This window comes from Anguilla rostrata, chromosome 11 (genome assembly GCF_018555375.3).
Source record: "Anguilla rostrata isolate EN2019 chromosome 11, ASM1855537v3, whole genome shotgun sequence".
NCBI classification, from domain to species: Eukaryota; Metazoa; Chordata; class Actinopteri; order Anguilliformes; family Anguillidae; genus Anguilla; species Anguilla rostrata.
The window spans coordinates 19986156-20005434 of record NC_057943.1 but is presented as its reverse complement, the minus strand read 5'-3'; the positions used below and the strand labels follow the sequence as shown (position 1 = coordinate 20005434).

The window sequence follows — 19279 nt, the reverse complement described above, 5'->3', positions numbered from 1 at the left end:
ACACACACACACTCTCTCTCTCTTTCTCTCTCACCCACACACACCATCTCTCTCTCTTTCTCTATCTCTCTCACCCACACAAACACACACTCTCTCTCTCTCTCTTTCTCTCTCTCTCATTCATCACAAAACACATACACCAGACACACATTTTTCTTCTTCATTTCCCCACACACACAAACACACACACACTCTCTCTCACACAAACACACACACAACAGCAGCAACAACAACAACAATAATGAATAAAAAGCTACTCGTTAAACTAGACAAAATAGAATTGAAAACACATCTGAAGGGTAGAATCAGTTTTCTTTACTACTTATTAACATGTCTGGTGTAAATAATGTTTCCAAAACACCAGAAGGCAATCTCAGTAAACATGAAAAGCCTTACTGAAATGATAACGCTATAATTAGTAATGTTGTCTTTATTTCTGTCACACACACTGTGATGATATCGACATTTGTCAACACTTCAGTTTGTTCTTAAACACCGGTAATATTGTAAGAAGCACATTACAAACTATCTGTATCTTCTTTAAAACTCCAGACAGTGGCACTCAACATTGTCTGCTGATTATATGTTGCAGCTATCTGTTTGAGAGCTTTTCTTGATACAGCATAGAACATATAAAATCCTTGTTACTTTGTTATCTTTGAGGCAACTTTTCAGAGAGTTTAATTGAATTGTGTATTGCGTGTGTACAAGATTTAATGCACCATTTTGTGGGTTAATTGCAAAGGATGTTGACCCAGCAGCTGAGCACTTCACACAACAGAGTGACACATGATGGCCAATTTAAAGGTTTTAGCACAGAGTGCACAACACTGATGAGTTAAGCACAGAAGAAATGTCTAGGACATGGTTCAATCTCTTATGCTATACTCAGTCCCCCAGAACCATCTCTGGCTCAGCCCGCATTTCACAGACCTGAGATCAGCAAATCCTAGAGCACATGATTTAGAGACAAATATTACACTCAGGCAAGTCAATACCACTGAATTATTTAACGTCCTGCTCAGTTAATTAGATATTTAATTGACTACGGACGTCCACAGACAGATGATGACGTTCCATTCCAGCATAAATTCATGCAAATGGGACAGCACTTGACCCCTGGTAGATTTAGAGGCCCCAGTTACAGGTCAGAGTTCAGTGTGAGGTTGGTAGAGTGAGCCTGACCACTCTTTATAGTCATCTGTTCAGCACCTGTGCCAAACTGCCATTCCTAAGTCCTTCTCTCCAAAATTTTAAATAAGATACCTCTGGTAAGGAAATAAACATTCTCACGTCCACCCATTCAAGTTGACAACATGTAAATTAACACCATTCTGGGGTGTGCCTTTCCTTTTGGAAATGATTTTTTTGCTGTCTCTGTTTCTCTTTCCATTCCTCCCCCCCTCCTCTCATGAGTGAGCCCTCTTTCCACCTCTTGCTTTCAGAAGGTGTTTGTCTCTTCTGCATAAACAGTCCTCTATGCTCTGAACCTCCTTCTCTCTCCCTCCCTCCACCCACTTTCTCTCTCTTGTGACTCCGCTTGCTTCAATGGACTTCCATGACAATTCATTCCATGAGTTTTTTTCCTCCCCAGGTGAAATATTGATGGATTTTTTATGAATAGCTATGAAAAATTCATTCACTTTCTGAAATGAAAAAGCGTAAACATACAGCATCTCCCTATTTCACATGCATTTATTATCCCTTTTCTCTACCTGTGAAAATAGCATTTGTGTGTGTTTTCCAGCAGTCACACTAATTGCTTAATTTGACCCGCTTTCTCGTCAATTAAAAGCCTGTCAGCTACGGAGAGATGGGTAGATGGATAAGCCGAGGGAATCAATGAACAGATCAATACACAGATACATCAATAAGTGAATAGGGAACTGCTGAAATGAAAATGAAAATGAGACGTTTAGTTGGGAAGAACAGAACAGGCAGTTTTCTGTGACAACCGCAGCAACTGCAACCAAAACCACATCTATAACTAAAACCCTATCAACAGAAATGAGGAAATGAATAATCGTGTCAAAGAAAAAGGCAGTTGCCTTTCAAACCCTCTTCTTTAGGGTCTCAATGAATGACCTTGATGGCCAGAAGCCGTGGTGAGATGCACACAGATTGTAGATGCACCTCTCAAAGTCTGAATGTTAGTCATAAACAATTTTTTTCAAAAGCAGTTTCAAATTCAAAAAAGGTTTTTTAGACCAGTCAGGTTTAATACAGGAATCCCCACCCACACCCCATCACCTTGTTTTAATTAAATCTCTCATAAGAATCAAAGTCAGAGCAATTATATTTTCAAAGGGAACCCTGAGAGTGGTGTGTGCCTGCTGTGTCTCTGACCGCCTGAGGTACCTTAATGAAAGTGCCCCATTCCATAGAGTTCTTGCATTCAAGCCACACTCCCTCTAGATTCACACATCCTTCTGGGTCCTCGCATGCATGAGGATGAGCTGTTGACCTGATTATTTTGGAGAACATTTTTCATTATGTTTCTACACATAGACGTATAGTCAAATGCAGGTTGCTATACATCCTCCGATGTAACGTGCTGGATTGTTTCCTGTCAGGTGGTGCATAGTGAGCCAATAGGGATTCAGGCTGTAAGGCGTTCCCAGAATGTCCCACCGGTTGCCCTGGACACTCAGAAGACTGACTGCTGTGCTGTCTGGGAGTGAAATAATGACCATAGAAGTCTGCCCTCAAACTGACACTCTGTCTTTCAATGCCATAGAACAATAAGAATGATTTATATTATTAAAAATAAATTATGAAATATATGTTAAATAATTTTTACATTAATCAAAAAGATGAGTAAACCCAGTTTCGTGAGGCCAAAAGTACTGAACACAGGAGAACTGAGGCAAAGTGGATTATTATCATTTTATTTGACAAAAAGCACCCAGAGCTTACCAGTCTGTGCTAGAACTCCTGTAGTACTGTGTGGTCTATAGATAATTACAATAATTACTGACTCATGGGTAGTGTAAGAGATGAGTGCAGTTCTGCAGTTCTCTTTGCACATTTTTAGGGCACAACAGTCATCTCAGAAACAGAGCAAACTGTGAACAAAAACCAAATTTCTTCTTAAACTGGCTTACCCTTCATGGCATTGCAAGCTGCAACATGTCACCTCTGGCAATGCCATGAAGGGATGAGGAAGTTCATTTCCATGAGGATGAAATGAAACCAAAATCAATGTATTCACACTATTCTAATAGGTTCCATGTTGTTTTTACTGTTCACATAATAAAATACAAACATTAATATTTATTTATTCTATTATAATGACTATTACAGCAATTGGAATATAGCCATTGTTTTACAGGCAATTCAAAGCCTACACTTATTCTCAAACTGTCACCTGCTTCAATAACTTGTAGTCTAATTATGCAGTTCATGGCAAAAAGTATAATTAGTAGGGCTGTCAAAGTTAATAACGCGATAATAACGCGTTAACGCAAATTCGTTTTAACGCCACTAATTTTTTTAACGCACGTTAACGCACATTCTGTTATGATGAACGTTTGCCCGACCCTTATGCTGCGTTCAAGACAACTCGGAAATAGTAAAAAACGAGGTCCGACTTGTGAAAGAAGCAACTGAACGGTCGTAGGCCTCGGAATTATAGGTCGGAAATCCGAGCATCATTTCTGAGCTCCGACTTTTCAGACTTCCTGATTGGTGACGTCGCATTAAGATAAATGGCGGCCTTTAGTTCGTGGTAAGAAAGAAAAATGGTGTATTTAGGCTTTTCATGCATTTTCATTTGGGTGTGTGATTATATGATATGCACTAATGAATAATGAAATTTAAAAGTTACGATATCCATCAGTGACTTTTTTCACTAGCCAGCTTAGCTAGAAAACGTTATTTTGCTCAGAAATAAATGCTGCAAATGATATAACGAAACACCTGACAGTGATACCATATTTACATTTCAGTACTACTGCAGCCTAACTAGTTTCGCGGTTTCACTCTATTTACTCATTTAATATACTCCTTAACAATAAAATAAAGCAGTGTTTTCTGTGGGAATCCATGTTTTCCCAAGTAAAATAGCGTGAAAGCAGTTTTTCATTGTCTGGGCATATTGTTCAGAAGAAGAGAGCTGCCCTGTCGTCCGACAATGTAAACAGGCTTGTCTGTTTAAGCAACTGGCTCGGTGCAAAGAAATAGAAGTATAGCCTAACTGTTGTATCCAAAGAAATGGAAGTATAGCCTAACTGCAATATCCTAGTTAGAGTCCTAGTTCTGTATTATACTCCCTTTCCACTGTATCCTGCTCACTTTATTTATTGTTTGTTTTATTTTGTATCATCCTGTTTTGATCCCACATAGTAGAAGGGGATGTTTTTGTGAGCCTTTATTTTCCGTATGTGAGGTTGGACACAATTACGTTGTGTGATTTGCTTTAGAAGTGCGAGGGATCCAGGGAATGATCTTTGAGTAATGGAAAATTTAGCTGACCAATGTACCTGTTGTCTGTTGTTGCAATGCATTGAGGTCCATCGTTTTGTGTTAATGCTTTTAAAAAACGGGATGTTTTAGTGAACCTTTATAAGCGTAAAGTTGGACACACTACATTGTGTGAGTACTCATATTACTAAGTAATGTTAAATTTAGCAGGTCAGTATGCCCATCTGTTGTTGCCTGTTGGGCTTGAGTTTGCCATGTTATGATTTGAGCATATTTTGTTATGCTAAATGCAGTACCTTTGAGTGTTTCTGGACAATATTTGTCATTGTTGAACAGATAAAAAAATGTGTGATCAATTTGCGATTAGGTTGAAACAGCTCATTTCTCCGATGCAGTTTACTGCCGGTTGATTAAATTAGTGGTATTAATGTGATGAGAAGCACTTTGTCGTTTGAATGCATAACACGCAATCCCTTGCGCCCACAACCCGCCACCCGATGGTTTTTGCTTGTTATTTCATCAATCGGGTACTGTCAGGTTCGTGCTTAAAATCTGGCCAGAGTTTTTCAGGCTGGTTCAGGTTGGGCCATTAAAACGTTGGGCCTTAAGCAAGCATGAGCTTTTTTTCTACCCCTATGCAGGCCTCTGATGTCAATGTCCAGGGTCACCATACACTTAGGTGTGCAGCAGTCAACAATATTATGTTTGCAGCAAGGACACATTCGAAGTGGATCAACTTCTGACTGACAATAGCCAGGGCAACCATGAGCCACCATCCCTGTACAAGGTCAGTACATCTGATCGAGATGTTTCCGGATCAATATTTTGTTGCAATCCAATGTGCCACAGAGACACCTCGATGTCACCATGGTCAGATGAGCGTTTGCACATTGATACAAAGGTCCTAGAATGAAGGTATCAGAGCCTAAAGTGCAAATGTCAGTGCTGAATAACTACCGCAGGGCAATACAAAGCACCTGGGTATTCAAATATACAAAAAAGCAAGTTGCACAAGTAGATTGTCTCAATTACACAGGTGTGACACTGTAGGGTGCAATTTAGCATGGAGAGAGATGACATTTAGTGCTATGCAGTGGCTTCTATTAGTCTCAACATTGTGAACAACAAATTTGAACATTTCCATGCCACTCTAACACCTCCAATTAGCATTAAGTATATATTGCGATCCCTTTACTTAGAAATCTACCATAGTGGATCTGCTATTTCAAATGACATCATAGCATGGCAGCTAAGTCCTAACAGCAGTAGAAGTTGAGAAGATTTGCTTTCAGTCATATGATATCAGCATTTCAATTCACACTTGCCAACAGGTTTGAAATTGGGATTGATTTCTTGTTTCAGATGACCCAATAAGCACAGGTTGATGAAGTTTACAAACAGTATATATATGAGAAGAACAGCTCTTGTTTTATTTCAATTTATTATCATTGATTTATGCAATTATGTCCCAAAAAACAAAGCCAAAGCCTAACCCTTGTTATAAGATTTTCAGTTTGTCAGGCAAACATTAATCTTGCTGGCTATGGAATTTATCTCAGCATAAAGATTAAAGTCAAAGAGAAGACAATGGATGGTTGTTAAGCTAACCCAGAAGTGCCTACTTAGAATACAATCAACACAAATTTAATTCACCTCTTCAGACAAACTCACCAGATGGAAGACTCTTTGTATAAAGACTAAGCACTAAGTTATTGACTCCAGAAATTGATTTCAGTGAATAAACTAACACGACTCATCTTAGAGAAAGTTGTGAAGAAGGATCAACCGGCTTTTATATCAGTTCTGTCACAGGATCAACATGCTGTCCTAAGTTTCTGACCCCATCCAGATAGATGGACAGAATAATAACTGTTTATTGATAGCCCCTTGACTATGTAGTGCTATAACTGTTAGAGTAGCCCGAACCCTAGCCGGAACCCAAAACCTAATCCTAACCCTAGCTGTAACTGTAACCCTAGCGGGAACCCTAACCCTAACCCGAACCGTAGACGTAACCCTAACCCTGGCCGTAACCCTAACCTAAGCCCTAACCCTAACCCTAGCTGTAACCCTAGCCCTTGTTGTAACCCTAAACCTAGCCGTAACACTAACCATAGTCCTGACCCAAGCCATAACACTAACCCTAGCCATGACCCTAGCCATAACCCTAACCTTAGCCAGAACCTTAACTATAGCCCTAACCCTAGTTGTAACCATAACCCTAGCCGGAACCCTAAACCTAACCCTAGCAGGTAACCCTAACCATAGCTCTAGCCATAACCATAACCCTAGCCGTAACACTAACCTTAGCCCTAACTCTAACCCTAGTTGAAACCCTAAACCTAGCCATAAACCTAACCATAGCCGGAACCCTTACCCTAACCTTAGCTGTAACCCTAACCCTAACCCTAGCCCTAAACTTAACCCTAGTTGTTACTCTAACCCTGGCCATAATCCTAAACCTAGCTGGAAACCTAACCCTAGCTGTAACCCTAACGCTAACCCTAGCAGTAACCCTAACCCTAACCCTAACTCTAGCTGTAACCCTAACCCTAACCCAAGCTGTAACCCTAACAACAGCGATAACCCTAACCCTAACCCTAACTATAACCCTAACCAAAACCCTAACCCTAACCCTAGCTGTAACCCTAACCCTAGCCCTAGCTCTAACCCTAACCCTAGCTGTAACCGTAAGCCTAACCCTAGCTATAACCCTATCCCTAACCCTAGCCGTAACACTAACCCTAGCCCTAACTCTAACCCTAGTTGAAACCCTAACCTTAGCCATAACCCTAACCATAGTCGGAACCCTAATCCTAACCTTAGCCGTAACACTAACCCTAGCCCTAACTCTAACCCTAGTTGAAACCCTAACCCTAGCCATAACTCTAACCATAGCCGGAACCCTTACCCTATCCTTAGCCGTAACCCTAACCCTAGCCCTAAACTTAACCCTAGTTGTAACACTAACCCTGGCCATAATCCTAAACCTAGCCGAAAACCTAACCCTAGCTGTAACCCTAACGCTAACCCTAACTCTAGCTGTAACCCTAACCCTAACCCTAGCTGTAACCCTAACCGAAACCCTAACCCTAACCCTAGCTGTAACCTTAACCCTAACCCTAGCTGTAACCCTAAGCCTAACCCTAGCTATAACCCTATTCCTAACCCTAGCCGTAACACTAACCCTAGCCTTAACTCTAACCCGAGTTGAAACCCTAACCCTAGCCATAACCCTAACCATAGCCGGAACCCTAATCCTAACCTTAGCCGTAACACTAACCCTAGCCCTAACTCTAACCCTAGTTGAAACCCTAACCCTAGCCATAACTCTAACCATAGCCGGAACCCTTACCCTAACCTAACCGTAACCCTAAACCTAGCCCTAAACTTAACCCTAGTTGTAACACTAACCCTGGCCATAATCCTAAACCTAGCCGGAAACTTAACCCTAGCTGTTACCCTAACACTAACCCTAGCTGTAACCACAACCCTAACCCTAACCCTAGCTGTTACCCTAACCCTAACCCTAGCTGTAACCCTAACCCTAACCCTAGCGGCATCCCTAACTGTAACCTTAACCCTAACCCCAACCCTAGCTGTAACCATAACTGTAACCCTAACCCTAGCTGTAACCCTAACCCTAGCCCTAAACCTAACCCTAGCTGTAACCCTCACCCTTACCCTAGCAGTAACCCCAACCCTAACTCTAACCCTAGCTCTAACCCTAACCCTAATCCTAGTTGTAACCCTAACCCTAGCCATAACCTTAACCCTAGCCAGAACCGTAACCATAGCCTTATCCCTAACCCTAGCCATAACCCTAACTCTAACCCTAGCCGGAACTCTAACCCTAACCCTAGCCGTAACCCTAACCATAAGCCGTTACCCTAACCCTAACCCTTGCCCTAGCCATAACCCTAACCCTTGCTGGAACCCTAACCCTAGCACTAGCCCTAACCCTAACTCTAGTTGTAACCCTAATCCTAACCCTAGCTGTAACCCTAACCCTAGCCCTAACTCGAACCTTTACCCATAACCCTAACCCTAGCTCGAACCCTAACTCTAGCCTTACCCGTAACACTAACCATAACCATAACCTTAACTCTAGCCGTAACATTAACCCAAGCCCTATCCCTAGTTGTAACCCTAACCCTAGCCGGAACCATAATCCCAAACCCTAGCCGTGACCCTAACCTTAGCCGGAACCATAACCCTAACCCTAGGCGTAACTCTAACCCTAGCCTTACCCGTAACACTAACCATAACCATAACCTTAACTCTAGCCGTAACATTAACCCAAGCCCTATCCCTAGTTGTAACCCTAACCTTAGCCGGAACCATAATCCCAAACCCTAGCCGTGACCCTAACCTTAGCCGGAACCATAACCCTAACCCTAGGCGTAACTCTAACCCTAACCTTAGCCCTAACCCTAACCCTAGTTGTAACCCTAGCCGGAACGAATGATGGAGACTTAAAGGGCAATCTCGCTCTGAGCCCTTTTTACTGTAAGGGTAGGTTCTAAGTAGCAGCTAATTTTATATTAATGTCATTATAACAATAGTGTTTTTGTTAAAACTTCCTTCCCTTTGTTTAGCGTTTTGTAACTATGCAGCTGTAAATGGCATAAATTATTCCTTTCTCTTTGTATATTTTTTCATGTACCGCACTTGTCTTCCAGGAAAGAGGATGTTACTGAATTAGACAAATTCATGACCTATTCTGCAGAAGAGTGACTAAATTAGAAACCAATGCGTCCAAAAAGGTACAAGATTAATGTGTGTTTAAAAACAAAATGAAATGCGTATGAGCCATGGGAACGCCATGACTTATAATTACATCTAATTAATAATATCTAGTTTTTTCTTCATGATCCATTCTTGCATGATACACAAGGTCTGCAGCCAGGTTACAGTCCCGTTCCTAAGGCCTGAGACTGGCATGAGAACTGAAAAAGATGTGCTCTGGTGCGACATACTGTAAGCTGCTACCAGTGATCTCTCTCTCTCTCTCTCTCTCTCTCTCTCTTTCTCTCTCTCGTCAGATTTTGGCTGAAAGAGATTCAACTTTAAATATAACGCTCTATTTATCATAGCAACCGCTGTGACTTGAGGACACAAAGTGGCTTTTCTCTATGTATAGGTGTGTGCACACACACAGGCACACGCACACATGCACACATACACACACACATACAGTGCAATCGGGAAGCTGCTCTTTATTGAAATGGAACGTTTTATGGAAATCAAACCAACCAAATGCTTAACCATTCAAGTAATTTTGTACCTAATTTCTGCTTTCAAGAAAGAGCACATGAAATCGGATGTCCCCAGGGCAACTCCACATTCTAAACTCTAAATTCTAAATTCCAATATGTGATAATGGAGACACTGAGGCAATAAACACAAAAACGGGCTCAAAATAGGCAATAAAATAGTCGTTCGGAATCAAGCAAGACTTACCGATTGAAACAATAAAATCAACAAACCAGGGGACTCTGCAACGTGAACTAATCAGTGCCCTTTTACGCTCTAGTCATCTAGTCAAGATGACAAATCAATGAAACCATTTCTGACCTATCTGGTGAAACATGCATGGGGCCCTTCAGTCCTGGCCTGAAGGAGGAGGGGGTGGCCAGAGCCGTGTGGCCCAGTGTGAAGTGTGGAGATATAACCATACATCATTTATGTCTGCACTCTGCACCCTACACACATCAAATTAAGGCCACTTCCATTTCACCAGAGGCAAACTAGAACTATTTAAAAGAACAACTTTACAAATGAAATAAAAGACTGGCCAGTCTGTCATTCGTTTCATTCTTTTCCACTGCGCTCACTCCTTCTTCTGCTGGGTCATTGATTATACTGCGGTCATATCCCACGTTTGATACCGCTGCACGACAACGCGACTCTTTTCACTTCAAAATTTGAGTGCACGTCGTGCCATGGGGTAAATTAGAGAGTCGGGCTCAAAGGTCGGGGAATCAATATCAATCATGAGGGGCGTGGCAGACTGCGGCAGGACAGAACATTATCTTGATGCACGTGTGACAGAGGGACCGCACCCTGTATGACTGTACAGTGTGTTTTACATACCAGCATGCCCCTTACAGTGCAGGGACGTTCACTACCCAACCCAAAAGCACCATGACCCCTCTGGAGCAACAGGAGAGGCACTGAATGGCAACAAAGAGAGAGGTGCGCAAGCTGACTCCTCTTCTGACTTCATTAGTCTAATCAATCCACCAATACTAACAAGATTTTGGGGAGGGGGGGAAGTGTGCATTGATGAATGAGATAAACACTTATTAGATCATCAGATCTCCCCCTCCCCCGCCCAGCCTGATAGGACTGAATTAGGCCCACAGTCACTTAAAGACACAGAGGAGAGGGGACTGGGAAGTGCTGCATCGTTCCTAATCTGGTTTCAGGGCCGTAATCACGTCAATGTCACTTTCAATCTAAGAGTAACAACGAGGAGTAAATAACTCCAAAAATGATTGGGCCCAGATTCAGCACGAGCACAGTTGACTATGTCTTTAAAATGACCTACAGTTTAAGAATCAAACAAACATTGAAACTGTCTTTCTCATACAGGCTATATTTGCTATGTTTCTTATGCTGTAACACTATTGACTCCTCTTTCGACAGACAGACAAAACAAAAAATAGGATGCAGTACAGTAAAGTAGCACGGTCACAGAAACTAAAAAGAAAACTGAAACAACGTTGCATGGTGGGAAGTGAATTCCACTCATATTTTCTCACAGGGGGAGCACGTAAAGAAGACCCTCATATTTACTTCCCTGCCCCTACAAGATAAAATGATTTAAAGAACCTTTATACAAAATAAAATGAAACTTTTTTGTGGCTTTGTGAAGTTATCATGACATCACATACCTTGAAACAATGACAAGCTTACATGCAATACCTGTACAGCTTTAATGGGAAAATGCATTCAGAACCATAAGCACAGTAGAGAGGGGGAACAGCATGCCAGCATTCTAGAAAATATGAGAGTGATGCAGTCTTCTAAATGTAAGTGGCCTATGTGGCATTTATAGTTGACAATCATTATAATTTTTTTATTCCTTATTCATATTCATACACCAAGCTGCTGCAACTCACACAGCCAGCTAATAAAAGACACAGGACAACTGCCTGTTTTGAAACTTACTTGGTGCAAACACACAGACATTTGTACTTACTGTAATCAGGAACATTTAAAGCTGAGGTTTTTCTCTCAGGGTCAGGTGCAGACACCCCAGCGCTTCTTCAATTAGAGAAGTTGGGAGGATTTTCTCGTGAGGCGAAGGAGAAAAAAATCAATGTTCTGGAGCCACAGGCCGCAGACCTGGGTGCTCTGAACTGCGTTTGTGGGGGATTTCTCAAACGCCAATACTAACTCTCTCAGCAGCTTTCCCACCACAACAATCTGGTAATGTTTGGTGGCTTGCTGGGATCGGCAGATTCAGTTCCCCAAAAAGTGAGTTTAGAGAAGCCGCCTTCCCCACTCTCTTGAGACCAGAGCACTCTGAACTGCGCACATAAGTACATGCACGTCTCCAGATGAATGTGACATCCTCAAAACACAAAGACCCAACCTTTCTTATAACGAAAAATATTAACAGAACAATGACAGTTATGAAACAATAAAATCAGGCAAGCTGTTTTAAAACATAGTTTAAAAATTTGTTAAAACCATACTTTTCAGCAAGCTCGTGGGCTGTGAGGTGAATCGCCTTGCTAAAAACACTAGGTTTCAGTCCAATGGTGCATCCCATGGCCTGCCAGAGTAGTACATAATTGTAATGGGGAGAGGGTGTCAGTTGGCTCTATTGTCCCTCTCCCAATCCACAAGAGCAGCTCTTCTAGTGGTCAGACCCCTGCACTCTGCCCGTGTTAATGGCACATCATGGCATGTGCTTTCAGATGCAGTAATGTGCAGCTCAGCTGCTGGATAGCAGAGTGAAAATGAACAGGCGGCTGTGTAACACTGCAGAAATAAAATTATGAGCATATGAAGGCAGAATAAAACTACGCATTCCACACAATATAGTATGCTTACTTATCATATCACATGATAATGCACTGCACCAGCACCAAGAGGCACAACATTGGTGAGGTGTGTTTGTGTGCGTGCATGCATGTGTTTTTGTGTCTGTGTGTTGTGCGTTCTGTGTGTGTGTGTGTGTGGTGTTGTGTGTATGTGGTGTGTGTGAGTCCTGAAAAATGTCAGTTTTGGCATAAAATCTGTGCTGAAGAGCTAACAACGAAAGCTGCCCTTGAAAGAAAATGCCTTCATCGTGAATGAGGGAAGTTAAAATGGGTTCGCTTGATTTTTAAGGTAAACCACCACCTCCACCCCGTAATCAGATTGTCTGGTATAACTGACAGAGGTGTGGTGGAGCTGATACGGGGAGAGGAGAGGGGTTTAGAGAGCGTGACGGTGTATAGGGGGGCTGTAAGAGTATGGTAACACAGGAAAACGGAACATATAAAACCAAAAAGAAAACCTCCAACGGTGATTTTCACGGAACATGCGCCTGTCTTTCCTTCAGCCTACCTTTCTATCTCCACACCGCAGTTAAAAAAAATAACAAGCATGCCCTTCATAAAAGGAAGAAATGAACAGTTTCCCTTTTCTTTGTCTTTCCTGCTACAGCTTTCTGCAGGAAGCAACAAGTATTTCTGTCCATAAAGTTATTGCTAGTTTCTATCCTACATGCTGTCCAACATTTTAATTTAGCCTTATATTTTTCATATCCAAATCTTATATTACATTTTTTACGTAACTTCTACAAAGCACACAAATGACAGGACTTGTATTGCACACTGAGCTATAGAGAAAAGAAACAAGCTAAAGACAAACACATAGAGGGTTGCACAGTTCTGTTGTTATGACTCTGAGTAACTGGTGGAGCTACACACACCCAGCAAGTAGCTCTATTTCCAGAAGGTGAGGGGTTTCTATTACTGTCACTGTAAGGTCTGTGGTTGCATTGTGGTCAGACGGAGACAAACTCATCTGTGGTCACCTGTCTCTCATGCACCTGTCTCCCAGTCCGACCGCATTTCACACAGGCATTGGTGTTTAAAGCACCCAAGAAACTATTAAGTCCACCAAAATCCACACAGTGCTCATATGCCCAGTGCCGCTGATTCTGGCAGACTCTTTTTACAGTGGAGAGAGACTGTAATAAATGTCCTTGCCGCTTCTGAAGCTTCTTGAGGAATGAACACACGTTTTTTTTGTCTTTTCCATTCGAGGAAACTTCTCTCTATTTTAAATCACACCTGCATCTCTGATGGGAGCACACATCCAGGAATAAGCAGGGGGTCTCACTGCAAGAACAGGAGATGACAGTTACACAAAGAGAAATGTGAAAAGAAACCATCAGACCAGCTAAAACTCCTACTCATACTGTTAATCCTCCAGAACTGCAGTTGTTCCTCTTTAGTTGCTCCATTCATTTATTTACCCCAGCTGGACTGTATGTGCAGCCTTAATGAATGTGTGACACCACGGTTGCAGTGGATGGAGCGCTATAATTGATGGACTCTTGGCAGATGGTTTGTGAACCCTTCCTGAAATATCTCTGGCCATACTGCTGCCCAGGGGGCAGGCCGGCTCCCACCGTCAATATCGACATCAATACCATTATCATTATCCCCACTGCAGCACGGCCCGTTTGCTTTTCAGCTGCACACCACCGCTGCTGCAGCTGCGGGATCGACAGAGGAGTTCCAAGCAAAGCAAACAGAGCCTCATTTGCAACCAGCGAGCAAACAGACACGTCAAAATGACATTCGTACTGCGTTTGAACCTTATGTGTATTATCAAAACAAGCACATGCAATAACTCCCCACTCCCCGCTATGAAAGGAAGGGCAGGCAGAACTGGGGGTGCCGCGCTTTGTGCCCGTGTTTGTTTTCTTTCTTAATACATTTCATTTGAGGCAGGCATCGAGCACGGCGACGGGCCCCCGAGGACGTCGCCACGGCGACGCGGGCGCGACGAGCCTCCCGCTCCGCGTCTCGGCGGGTGGGCCTGGCGGACGGGCTGACCCGCGCCGGCGCCGAAGCCCGACCCTCGCGTGGCGTCTGGCTTCAAAGCCGGAGGGAAGATGACTGTCACCGTCAGGCTCCAGCTGAAGACGGGCCCTCTGGTTTTCATCTTCAACAGGAGGGTGTGAGGCCTGCACTTCAAACAGCCTCGCTACAGTACGCAGCACGCACTTCAATCAGCGCATGAAACAATGTTCCAGGACTATGGCTAGCAGATGAGCCCCTTTAATCAGAACAAAGCCAGCGGGGTTCCATCATGTAGCCCAGCAACTGTTTCTTTAAGAATTAAAAGACGCGTATTACATAAAAAATCTGTCTTTGGGGGAGAGGGGGCATGGGGCAGCCCATAAAGACACAAACGAGTCCAATTTCATTCCAGTCAAGCAATCCGGTGGCAAAAAACCCCATAAACTTCCTTTTGGCAGCCAATGCCCACAAAATAACATGGCCTCTAACAATGGCCAGCCTGGCAGAAGAAGAGGTTCCCTTTCAGACAAAATGCCCTACAAGCCCTATCTCACACACCCACACCACTGCCTCAAACCGCTGGGGGGTGGAGCAGGCCCACAATCACTACTGGCTTTCCATAATCGCTATTCCTTTATTCCAGTATGACTGGACCCATTTCCTGGGGGCTACCTGGCAATTTAACTTTCTTCTTTCTTCTGTTCTACAAACCGTTTCAGCCTCATCCCAGCAGCCCCCTCCTCCCTCCCTCCCTCCGTTCTCCATTCTCCCTCCACTCTAAATCAAATGCTGCCCCAGCTAATGCATGGATCCATACTGCCCTGAGTGAATTAACGTTAGTAATAAGATATCATGGCGCTGATTGATTCCTACCAGCCACACTATAAACTGGCTCAATCCCAGGACCGACAAGGCCATTATTTTCAAACATTGATCCCGGTGTGGACCGGGGGACGATAGTGGTGGGGTGGGGTATGGGAAGGGGTGCTTTGGATTTGAGGGAACAGTACCACTTCAGTCCTGGGACCAAGTCAGTGGTCCTTTACGGTCCAGATGGAGGAGAATAACACAACATTTTAACTGGTATTTCATCCAATAATAAAATGGCAGCAAAGTTTCAGGCAGCTAAAAATGCAATTATCCATAATGCGCAAAAACTTTATCAACATTAACACTGTAAAATAGCTGCAGTAGCAACAGAATTGTTAGTAGCTGGCTAACGATTCTGTCTAGAATTTAGCATAAGAGGTCACATAACACAACATAAGCACAGCACAGTTATTTAAGATACAATATCAGTAAATTATAAGATTTGTTCCTTTTGTTTTGTGAAAAAAGATATTAAGACAATCTGGTTCCTGTGATTCATGCAGCAAAAAAGTTACATTACAAAAACTTACAAGTATTGCTCATTTAGCCCAAGAGTGTGCTTTTAATCACAACATTTGAAAATAGTCTGAATCAAGCATTTCAAAGAAAACATCGATGCAGCTTTCAGACTAGATGGGACACTTGGTAAAATCTGAGAGCGTCACATGTTAAGTGTTGATGAATACTGAATCGATTTGGTTTAAAAGGCACTGTTTTATTCTGGACCAAAATGACTTGTGCGATGAACCTGTCCTTTTTTGGACTTTCTGGCACCATGCAGTGAGTCACACTGCAAGTGTGATTCAGACAATATGGAGTTCTTCCTAGCCACTGTGTACTTGCATATTACAGGCTGAGGGTAAAATAACTCAGTAAAGAGTAAAGCAGTAATCACTGTCTATGCTGAGATACATACTAACTCATTTCATACATACAGACCATATACCAAATATAAAATATGTGCATATAAATATACACATACATACACATAAATACACATAAATACCCCAACCCAAACCACGATGAGGTATGCACACACACACACACACACACACACACAAAGCATACACCTACGCATATTCAGGCAAGTGGGACAATTTTTATTGAGTCACCTGCAGTAAAAAAATAGCATTCCCACTTGATACTGTCACAATTCCCTTTCAAAGCATAATTTTCTTGGAGACAAACCTTTGAAAATGAGTAAGGTCTACAAAACAAAATTCTGTTCCACAGCATTTAACTTCAGGGGGTACAATTAATCCATCTGTGTGTGTGTATGTGTGTGCGCAAGTAATTCTCCTTCCCAGTTTCAACAAAATGACAAAATATCCTGCGTTTACAAACACAAACAATGAGTGTCTCCTCAGCAACATGTAACCTAATTAAAGACACCATCTGTTAAATATGGTAAGACATAAAGAAATGACATTTTTCTGACATTACATCTATACCCTCTGTGAGCACCGCCTCCCCGCCCCCTGTTTTTAATTCCCACTCTGTGATTCAGAGCAGTGAAAGGGGGGAGCAGCGAAAAATCCCCAAAGGACGCTTTGAAGCCAACTTATTTTTGTGAATGCTATTGATTTCCTTCCTTAATTGATATTCACAATTCTAATCTCCAGTTATAAATCTAGGCAACTATTGATCAGGGAGAATGTAATAAACTTTTTTTCTCCCCAATGCACAAAATAAGCGTTATTGCAATGTTAGGAAAACATCATTTAATACCAATATTGGAGTGGTAATTATATTAACGCAATCGAACGGCAGCCATCGTGACGCATAATCAAAGCTATAAGTACAGCTGACGGCGTTCTGGCCTCTCCAGGGAGGCCCTGACGGGGAGGCTGGATATAAAGTGGCAGCTTGCCCGACGAGAAGCACCATTTCCAGGGCAGGAGGCCGGGCATTAATCCCCCTCCTCCACACCCCAACCCGGCTCCCTCCAGAGCAGTCCAGGGGCAATCATATCAGATCACAATCCATTTAGCCAAGGCTGCTGCGGACAGCACTCTTCCCAGAGCCTGGGATCAGGCAAGGAGAAGAGCTGTCCCTTCCTGCCCCTGGCGGTGTGCACCAACCGCTTTGCAAATGGAGGGATCAGCCAAAACGGATATACAGCCAAAGTGGAGATACTGTACGGATGTACCGGTCTTGTAGGTACAAGGGTGGCAGGCGTCCTCTGTCTCTAATAATGACAGGCAAGGGACCTAAAGTGATCACTCCCAAAACAGCCACGCATATTTAAGCCTCAGGCATTTGAATTCTGTCATTATGAAAGTGCATGAAATACAGCCAAACACGAGTTTACAGCTATGCAATAGTGCCTTTGGGTGGGAAGTGAGGAAATGACCCTTGATCCAGTAGTATCCCTCAGTGTCAAACTGACTGACTCACTCACTCACCCATTCACAAAGTCAACAGCTCCTGCAATCAAAAAGGGCAGGAAAATCTAGGGAGTTGATGTTTTCATTAAATACTGAAATCAGTTCCAACTGACTCCCTGTGCAGCTGCAGAAGACTAACCTAAAGAAGTTAAGATAATAAGGCATTTTTGTTGATAATGGCATAAATAGAGGAAGTTAACTGCAGTAAAAATAATTCTTTTCATACAAGTACGACCCTACATCCGTATTCTAACCTTATACCAGAAAGGTTTTAGCTGTGTTACATATCCCCTGTGCTGATGTGTAAAATGTGTTATTGCTGTTAAATGCTCTTACACAGGAGTCTGAACTATACTGTAGTTTGTGAATGCAACAAGGCACATTTTCAATGTCAAAGGACACCTTAGTTGTATATATATATATATATATATATATATATATATATATATATATATATAGTTTCATACATTTTTCTTCTGCTGTTCATGATCATTTATGCTTTTGTAGTGATCTTGCCAAAGCAGCACCAGAGATCCAGGAAGAGCAGTGCAGCTCATTTACATGCTGTTATTTCTGCAGGAGATACTCAAGGGTAAAATGCCCACTGGAGAGTGGGGCAGGCCATGCGACATGAAGGCAAGCCACAGCGTGCATAACTTGTCACACCAGTTCACAACAATGGGCTCCATTTAGCCATCGGAGGGTTTCCAGTGCCACCACGATGTAAACGATAGCATGAGAGCTGTCCAAAATATACATCTCTTAGTAACGGCCACATGTACACTGAGAAGTCGTTAAATCTTGAGCATAGATGAAAAAATGCGCCTCACGGGGTCATAAAAACTTCAGCAGACAGCAGAGAAGGCCCAATTAGGCCCCTTACAGGCCTCCAGACAGGCTGTACAGTGTAAATATCCACAAATCGGCACAGAAAAAAAACAGGGTCTGGCTCCAAAGAATACAGTTTTGTCTGCTTACCTCCAACTCCCACCTCACATCACCCAAGCACTATTTGTAAAAAAAAAAAATTTGAAAGGAAAGGAAAGGGGATTTTTAGGCCAAAGGCTTGTGAACCAGCAGACTGGAGAACACCTAAATTAGAAAGTTATAAAACTGCTAGAAAGGTGGAGAGGAAGTGGGTTGAGGTGTTGGTGGCTTGTGTGAAACTAGCAAACAAAGAAAAAAAACTATTTATTTATTTATTTATTTATTTATTTATTTATTTATTTATTTATTTATTTATTTAATATAGACCTACATTAAATTACCATCAAAAGTGAATAGGTCATAACACAGTGGATGGCAAGGAGCTCATTTTCTAAGGGACTGCTCACAGGGGATGGTAAAGATATGGGAAGGGGAAAATAGAAGAACAGTGTGGTTCACATGCAGTGGTTTTGGGACCCATGTTACTGAGAGGTGGCTTTTCAAAATGAGTGCTGTATCTGTGTGTGAACGCATGAGAGGGGTGTATGAGTGTGTGTGTGTGTGTGTGTGGGGGGGGGGGATCCAGTCCTATAGTTTCACACACAGCGCACACGCCTGCAGTCAGAAAGAACACTGAAT

The 19279-nt window shown here is 42.5% G+C and overlaps 1 long non-coding RNA gene across 2 annotated transcripts in view; it reads right to left on the bottom strand.

Moving 5' to 3' along the window:
• LOC135234226 (uncharacterized) overlaps positions 1 to 19279 on the bottom strand; it is a 65935-nt gene that overhangs the window by 24767 nt on the left and 21889 nt on the right. The window contains exon 1 of one of the 2 annotated variants that reach the window (XR_010324039.1): positions 11630 to 13126. The exons of the other annotated variant lie outside the window; for it this stretch is intronic. This is a non-coding gene — a long non-coding RNA (uncharacterized LOC135234226). Of the gene's footprint in view, positions 1 to 11629; positions 13127 to 19279 lie in introns of those variants that run through there. 2 annotated transcript variants of the gene reach the window in all.